The following is an 8591-nucleotide window of genomic DNA, read 5'->3' on the forward strand; positions in this document are numbered from 1 at the left end:
TTCTGATGGTAAAATCCCTGTCAAGAATTCTGACTCCTAGAATATGGCGACATGATCATGTCTGAACTAATCAAAGGCCTGGAATATTGTCCAGGCCTGGATCAAATGGCTACTTCCGGCATTGGGGTGGCCGTGTCCATTCTGACCAAACCAAATATCTGGAATGGTGTTACTGTGAAAGAGGGGAGGAATGATGCACCCCCCCCCCCAAAAAAAAAAATTGCTGGGCAACCAAGCATCTATGTAATCTGTGAAGGAGGCTTTATTTCATATTGGCATTCTATTTGGCTGGTGAAAAACTGATCAAAATAAGTTACCTCTCCTGAAAGTAAAAGCAGTAGATGAACAAAGAAAATGAAGGTCTCTCTCGATAACCTACATATTTCTGAGTTACTCTTTTAATTATCCATGGAGCTTGTTATGTACCCCCGTCTCAAAAACTGAGTCTTTAATAATATGACCAGAAACAAACAAAAATACGTACTTCACTGTATTATATATGCATCTTGATAATAAATACCAAATGTTGATGATAAACTAAGTGTGTCTCTTCAAAACTTAAAGGAAGATATACTCAAGGTGTTTTCCAGATTATGGTAAATACATTTTCAAATGACTGCTGATTTTCTTTTTTTTTGCATTTTTGTGCACACTAAAATCTCCCACAATTTTTGAAAGTTAAGTTCTGTTGGTGATGATCTTGCCTTAATAAATGAAGAAATGTACACATCACATTTGTTTAGATACTGCAAATACTGGGATAAAAAAGCTGAAGTCATCAGTGACTACTGACAATAACCAGGCCCTCTAAACTTTGTCTCATTAATTAAGATGAATCAGTGAGACAATAAGAAATAGATCCCAGCTTCTAAGAAGTAATCCTGAAAGATGAATAGGCCAATTAAAGAGGGGAATTTTAAAACAGTGATATTTCAATGATTAACTCACCATGAGATAAAGATCATGAGAAAGTGAATGATGCTTATGGCTGGAGTACACTCTTGAATCAAGTCAGTGGATAAATGTTGTACTCTTTAGCAGCTGCCTCCCTATTTGTTTTAGTTCTGCTGAATTTTGCTTTATTATTCAAAATAAAGAAGCTGAACAAATTAAAAAATACGCATCCAGTCTAATAAGTTAGTCTTAGGTTGAATGAGCCAAATAGGCTTAAACTTCCTATTTTAAAATATCAACCTTCTAGGAGATAGGCCAGGGAGGACCAGCCCCTGATGTTGGTATCAGAAATGGGATGAAAAGATTAAACCAGGAGCCAGCAAAATTTTTCTGTAAAGGGCCAGAGAGTAAGTATTTTAGGCCATCCAATTTCTGTCACAACTAATTAACTCTGCATAGTGGGGAACCAGCCACAAATAAATATAAATGAAGGGGTTTGACTGTTTCAATAAAACTTTACTATGACACTGAAATTTCAGTTTCATAGAACTTTCATATGATGGTTATAAAATATTATTCTTTTTTAAAATTTATTTCCAACCATGTAAAAATTTTAAAACCATTTTTTAGCTCACAGGCCATAAAAAAGTGGGCGGCAGGCTGAATGTGTGTCATAGCCCAGGGACTGCCAAGCCCGGATTAAACCATGGGTGATCTCAGGCTGAGAGTGATTGCACATCCTATGTGTTTGGATGATTTCCTAACTTAAAAAGATGGTTAGGAGTTCCAGATAGACACAAGTCTTTGTCCAAGATGAGTCATGGGTTTCCCGTTAATTCCCAGTTAAATCCCTTCCAAAGAAAACGTTGTGCAAGCAAGATGGTAGGTTGAAGGAAACAGGTTCATCCCCTCCATCCACAATACAGTCTTTGTGTGGAATCTGGGTTTCTGAGCGCCTATTCTGATCAGTGTATGGGAGGTTCTGGCAGGCCTTTAATTCTCAGGCTTACTCAGAAGACTGAGAAAAATAGAGCTCATTTCTGATAATTAATATGACCAAGTCATGCAATTGTTTGCTTTTAAATATAGTAAACATATTATGCATAAAACTTAGAACAAAATGTAAGCAGTGCCTGTCTTTGACTATTTTGGGGTTATGGTTCTAAGTTCCTTTTTTTTATCTTTGCTTCCTTGTTTTTGCTTATCTGGTGTTTTTTTTTTTTCATGCAATAAATCTATATTGTCTCGTGATAAATAAATCATTACATTTAAAACATTAATTTACTAAAGTTGTTTCATTCCAAGTACATTACTTCTTTGATATTTTCAAAAACAATAATGTGCTAGCCAGAGGGAAAGGGAGAGTGGGGTAGGTGGAAGTGGCAAAGTGAGGATAAATGAGGGCAAAGGAGACTTGGCTTTGGGTGAGGAACGTGTGATGCCGTGTACAGATGATGTTTCATTGAGTTGTACACTTGAAACCTGTATGGTTTTATTAACCAAAGTCACCCCAATACATTCAACAAAAAACTTTAAATTCCTTATTAGAAGTAATATTGGGCACTTATATTCACACTATAATAAGGTCAATACATTTCATTGCTATACAATAAAACTAAGAAATTTCATGTAATAATATTGTGAAAAGTATATCTTACTTTTTTTACTTTAGAATTATCACTTGTATTTGCTTGGATTTTCTCTAGAAAAAAATGAATTTTGAGAACCTGAAGAAATAAAAAAAATAGTTAATAACTGTATCTTAAACCTGACTAAAGTGAAAATCATCTTTCACACATTTATTAGAAATGTTTCTTTTTCTTGTATGAAAGAGAAGCACCCTTATGTAGAGTGAAGCCAAGCCAACTGCATTTTATTTAGACTTGCAAATGCCATCTGCACAATAAGTTAATTTTCCTCATATCTTAGTTTAAATATCAATTGATCTGAGCAAAGGGAAGGAAAAAAAATACCTGCTTTCCAAAATATAGTCAGAGGTATTATATTTTTTCAGGTATTTAATATCCTTTCCTTAAGAGCCAAATGTGCAAATAGTTATCTGGGCACCATGAGAGATAAGGATAAGTAATACACAGCCTGTGTTGTGAAGGGATTTTTGAATGTTATGAATCATGATCGATTAATTAGGTGGTTTAAGAGAGCTTCACAGTGTTATTGTTTCTGAGCTGTGGAAATGGAAACTATGGGTAATTTTATTTCTAGAGAAGCAATTAATGACTAACAACTTTTAATTTCTCCACTGTATGGGGGTTGTTGTTTTTAATTTTAGTTTGTATAGACAACAGGTATCAATTTTTTGGAATACAAGTCTGTATGTAGTGCTTTCTAATATTTGTAAACACCTTCCAGAAAAACAGGAGTAATAAGTATAGAGATATACTTGACACTATCAGGAAGCTTCATTCCATTAAATGGCAAACTGGCTCTCGAAGGTGTATTTTACCTTTCAATTTATTTGGTGTAACCTCTTTATTTAGCTAGATAACATCTAAGGCCCTGGGAGGTTTAACAATTAACTTTAGGTCAGTGAGATAGAATGAGAACAAATCTCTCAATTAAGAATATATATTTTGAGTGATTATCAGTGATAGAATTCCGGATTTTTTAAAAATTTAGCTGTTCTAACATATACATTTACAATTTTATACAAATGTACTTTACATGTACATCAGGCTTACAATTTCAATAGAGTAGAGTCAATATATCTTTCCCATTCTCCTTTAAAAAAAATTATCTCAAACCATCAAGGATAACAAAGAACAGAAATACGAATTCTGAAAATGAAACTAAGAGTGTTCTATAACCCTCTTATCCCAGTATGTAATGCCATAAGGCAGATGGGGGGAAATACAGGACTTACTAATGTTCCTGCAACTGCTGGGGTGGTTTGGTGAGAAGCAAGGCAATTCACTGCATGGAACCCAGAAGCTTCAGGAAGTAAATGTAACATGCAATGCAGAATGTGAGAGTCTGCAAGGAGTTGACTATATGGAAATTGCTTTACCGTCAGGCTTTTAACCTAAACAAACACAGATAACTATCTCTCTTTAATCCCCCCTCCATATAAGTCTAGATATAAAGAGGCAAGCACAGAGGAGGCCAAAGAACAAAGTTGTACATAGATTAGGTAAAGATGTGCATATGGAATAATGAGAAACCTGTATCTTTCCTAAACTAGCCTTAAAACTCCCTGCGATGATATTGGAGGATCCTTCTCTGGAAAATCAACCAAAGGTGGCAGGATTTATCAATATTTATATGGAAAGCTAGAGAAAAGCCAGCTGTTCATCCTACCACCCTCCAAGGAAGCCTTCCAGTTCATTAACCCCACCCACAGACACTAAGCTACTGATTAACTTTGGTGTCTCACTCTTCAATAAAACCAACACCATTTAAACAGGCAATTGAGGAAATTCTCCAACCTCAAAGATAGCTACAAAATAAGAAAACTTAAAAAAAGTGCTTGGAGAAAATGTAGGTCAAAGAAACTATAATCAATGTCCTTGAGAGGTTAAGAGAAAATATTGCATTGATGAGAAAAAAAATGCTACAAAAATTGAACAATTGAAAAACCTCTGAAAGTGATAAATATGATGTCTAAAATAAGGATTTGAGTACAGGGAATGAAAGACAAAATCAAGTAAACAAAAAAAGTAGAAAAAACAAAACCTAAAAGTAGAACAAAATCAAAGAGAAAGGTCTGAACAGAAGAGACCCCATCATGGCTCCTGACTGGCAGCTCCAGGTATCTCTTGATCTGAGGAAAGGAGCTATTTATCTCCCTACATCCTTTTTATCACTAGATATACTGATATTGAGACTTTTCATTTTCTTCACTCTGGCACGCAGGAATCACGTAGGGCAATCATAATACCTGACAGGAAGTTTCCCCCCAATCTACCATATTAGCTATTTACTCTGGGACATCAAAATCATAGCTTTAGAACTTCCCCAAGAATTATTATGTTATCTGCTTAATAGGTGCATGTTAATAGGCCTAACAAATTACAACCATTTTCCTACTTCAAAAGTGTCTGCCTTGAATCCCAAATGAGACTTTTCTAACTTCCACAATTTTAATATTCCATCCTAATCAGGCAACTTGCTATATGAAGTACGAGTAAGCAACATTTTACAATATTGAAGTGTATTTCTAAGCTCGAGGTAATTTTTTTTTAACAAACCTAATACAATAACCAGAGTAACATTTTAACTTATACTAGAATTATGGTGTTGAGAAAATGTAGGGTTTTTAATTTTATGTATGATTAAAATAATTTTTTCCTCCAATACCCACACATTGAGTAGTAAAAAATAAATAATAAAAATATGAATACTTTTTTTAGAACTTGGTTAATATTAAAAATTTTCAAGTTATCCTTTTATAGCGCTCAGCCTTTTTAATCACTCGGATTTCTTGAGTCTTTCACCCCACATCACCATCTCTGGTACCTACCTCTACAAGACAACGCCTAGGAAGAAAAGTGTGTTTTACAACTATGTGGAGGAGGAGAGAACAGTTGTAGGGGGCTGTATATTCTGGCCCTGTATCACATTGTATTTATCAAAGATGGTCTCACCAAGATATATTGCATTCCATATGGTGACCTACAATGGGACATTGACTATACCTCTATCAAGAGGTGTACCCTCTTTTTGAACCAGATTTGGCCTTTGAAATTGTCTCAACCAATAGAATGTGGTGGAGATGATGCCATATGCCTTCCACAGCTACTTGCTAGGTCATTAAGGCAAAGTGGTTTATTCCTGATTCTCGCTGTCTCTGTCTCTCTGAAGTCTGTGGCTGGTTAAGAACACTGTTCAGATTCCTGTCCTCCTCAGCCACCCTTGAGCTCCTCTGTATACTGTAGATACCCTCTGAGGTCTGGCTGTGACCTCCATTCAGCCTTGACCTTAGTGAAGATCTCATATATTTTTCTAAGCATTCTATGTCCTTTGTTTCATATTGATCCTTAAAACAAGCATGAGAGACTGCTATGAAAGGTATTATTAATCCAACTTTAAAGATGATAAATAGAGGTTGAAAGAGATCAATGCATTATTTGAGAGACTGTAGTAGTAGGTGACATTGTGGGAATTTAATCCAGGTCTTCTGACCTTATATTTAGTACTTCCTCATCTGTTGCCAACTTCATACAACCTGATATGTTAAAATATCATATTGCTGCCCTAACTGGTTTGGCTCAGCGGATAGAGCGTCGGCCTGCGGATTCAAGGGTCCCAGGTTCAATTCCGGTCAAGGGCATGTACCTTGGTTGCAGGCACATCCCCAGTAGGGGGCATGCAAGAGACAGCTGATCGATGTTTCTCTCTCATCAATGTGTCTAGCTCTCTATTCCTCTCCCTTCCTCTCTGTAAAAAATCAATAAAATATATTAAAATATCATATTGTAAAGCAGTAAAGTGACTGCCACTTGTCTTTATTTTTTTCACGTATGTAATTTATTACATTTGTCATCAACAAATGTCTACCAATAAGACTTTTACAGCACAAGTAATTTGAGAAAAACCTTAAAAATGTGAAAAGCCTTAGACCCAGAATATGTACTTCTAGGCGTTTATCTGAAGAAAATAATTAGTAGTGCATGAAAATATTATAGCTATAAGAATATTTTTGGGGTAAAATATTAACATTTTAACACCAGTTTGATAGTTAAATCATGTTTCATTTCTCAATGCAGAAATGAAAAATTATTGACAAATATTTTGACAAGCATTAACATGTAAAATTTAAAAGGTTATAAAGTATATACTCTATTATACCAATCTTTTTATGTGTCTACATCTATATCTACCTACACAAATTCTAAAATATTCGCAAATGTTTTATATGATGTTGAGATTTGGGTGTCCAAACTCAGTGCACATTTTTGCTGTCTTTACTACTGATTTCAACATTATCATAAAATAAAACCAGAAATAAATGATAATGGATATGTCTAATGCTCAATTTATTAAAAATATGACAGTTCTAGCCTATACTATGTCATGTGTCATAGTTGCACCTGAACTTGCATATTGACTTCAGTTCCTTAGAGGTAAATAACCTCCCTGAGTTTTAACTGCTGTGACTTTCTAAGTAATTTCCTGCTTTATCACCTCAGACCAGACATGTCCCAGGGTCTCAAATAATGGATCATAAATGCATATAGTGAAATTTATGTTTAAAGTCTATCTTTTTATCTTAAATATGGGAGTTTGAGGATGAATTAAAGATTTTTAAGGATTCTTACCTTTAACCACACATTCCCATGAATGGATATAACTCCTCTGTCCAGTGTCTTTTTTCTTCGTACTGTACACATAATTTAAGAGGCCTTTTTGGCTAAATATAGCTTTGAAATAATTTTAATTTTATTTTGTGGGGCAACATAAATGTTATTCTGAATTTTTCCTTTCCTTTTTAGACTCTTACATCATCTCAGTCTAGTTTTCTTTTATACATACATGCCCTTTAAAAATCCAGACTCCTCGGTCACAAATATTCATACTTATCTGTTGGGTATTTATCCCAGTGTTTCTTCCTCTCAGATAATTTTCCTTTTTATTTATTTATTTTTGATAAATTTCTTTTTTCTTTTTTTTGTGATAGCCTCTTATCTGACTTTTTCCCTTTTGGAAATTCATTTTAAGGGCTCAGACATGTTTTCTTAGCAATTTTTGAAATCTGTATCTGAATTCAGTCATATGTTTAGAATTTGTATAAAGTAACTGAGCTATTTTTATGTAAAATAAATAGAAACAGGTTATTTCAAGGAGGAGACAAAGATGAAGCTGAAGTAAATGTCATAATTGCCTAGTTGCTGTAGATAATATTTTCCTAATTGGTTTAGCACATACATTAATAGATAGGGACAGCAACAGAATGACCCCTAGTAAGGAAAACAATCAGGGACTTTGGATTTCTGGGAGTAGCTCAATGCTTGACCAGTTAGAGGTTTTCAAGAGAAAAAGCATCTTAAATGTTTGGACAGCTGATTTGGGTGAAGCTGTCAAACTAGGATGTTCTGGAATATCAAAGCTTGCAGCATTGCAAGAGCTTACCCAAGAACAAAATCATCTACGGACGGGGAAAAACAAGGGAACGGTTGAAAACTCCATATTAATTCATGTCATCAGTCTGTACCTAGGACATTCATGTATTTCACTAAGCCCTATTTTATTTTTTATTAAATGTAGTAATTATTAAAAATATTATTTATGCCACCGAGTGATGCGGATTTAACTGTGACTTCCAACTCACCAAAACTACCTGGTGATTAAACAGAGCTAAGTTTATAGGACATAATGCCTTTGACTGGCTTAGAAATTTCTCAGAAGAGAGGGAGTCAAGGAGAACACTTATAGTGTATTAGGGCCTCAGGCTGGGAAATTTAAAGGTCAGTTTACAAGGAAAGAACTATTCAAGATTTAACAGATTTTTATCACATAATAGCTTTGGACTTATGGGCACAGGAGGCAAAGGGTTTGAAGTCAGTTTTGATGATGAACTATTACTCTTCATAAGTAAGCATTTTTAGTTGCTTTACAGACTTATCTTCCAAAAGCAAATATTCCCTGGAGCAAGTAGGTAAATTATTTTTGCTTAATCCCTGCATTCTTTAACATAGGGATAAGAAAGCATGCCTTGTCCCAATATAATTTTACAATATAAT

The sequence above is a fragment of the Myotis lucifugus genome, unplaced genomic scaffold, assembly GCF_000147115.1.
Source record: "Myotis lucifugus unplaced genomic scaffold, Myoluc2.0 scaffold_80, whole genome shotgun sequence".
NCBI classification, from domain to species: Eukaryota; Metazoa; Chordata; class Mammalia; order Chiroptera; family Vespertilionidae; genus Myotis; species Myotis lucifugus.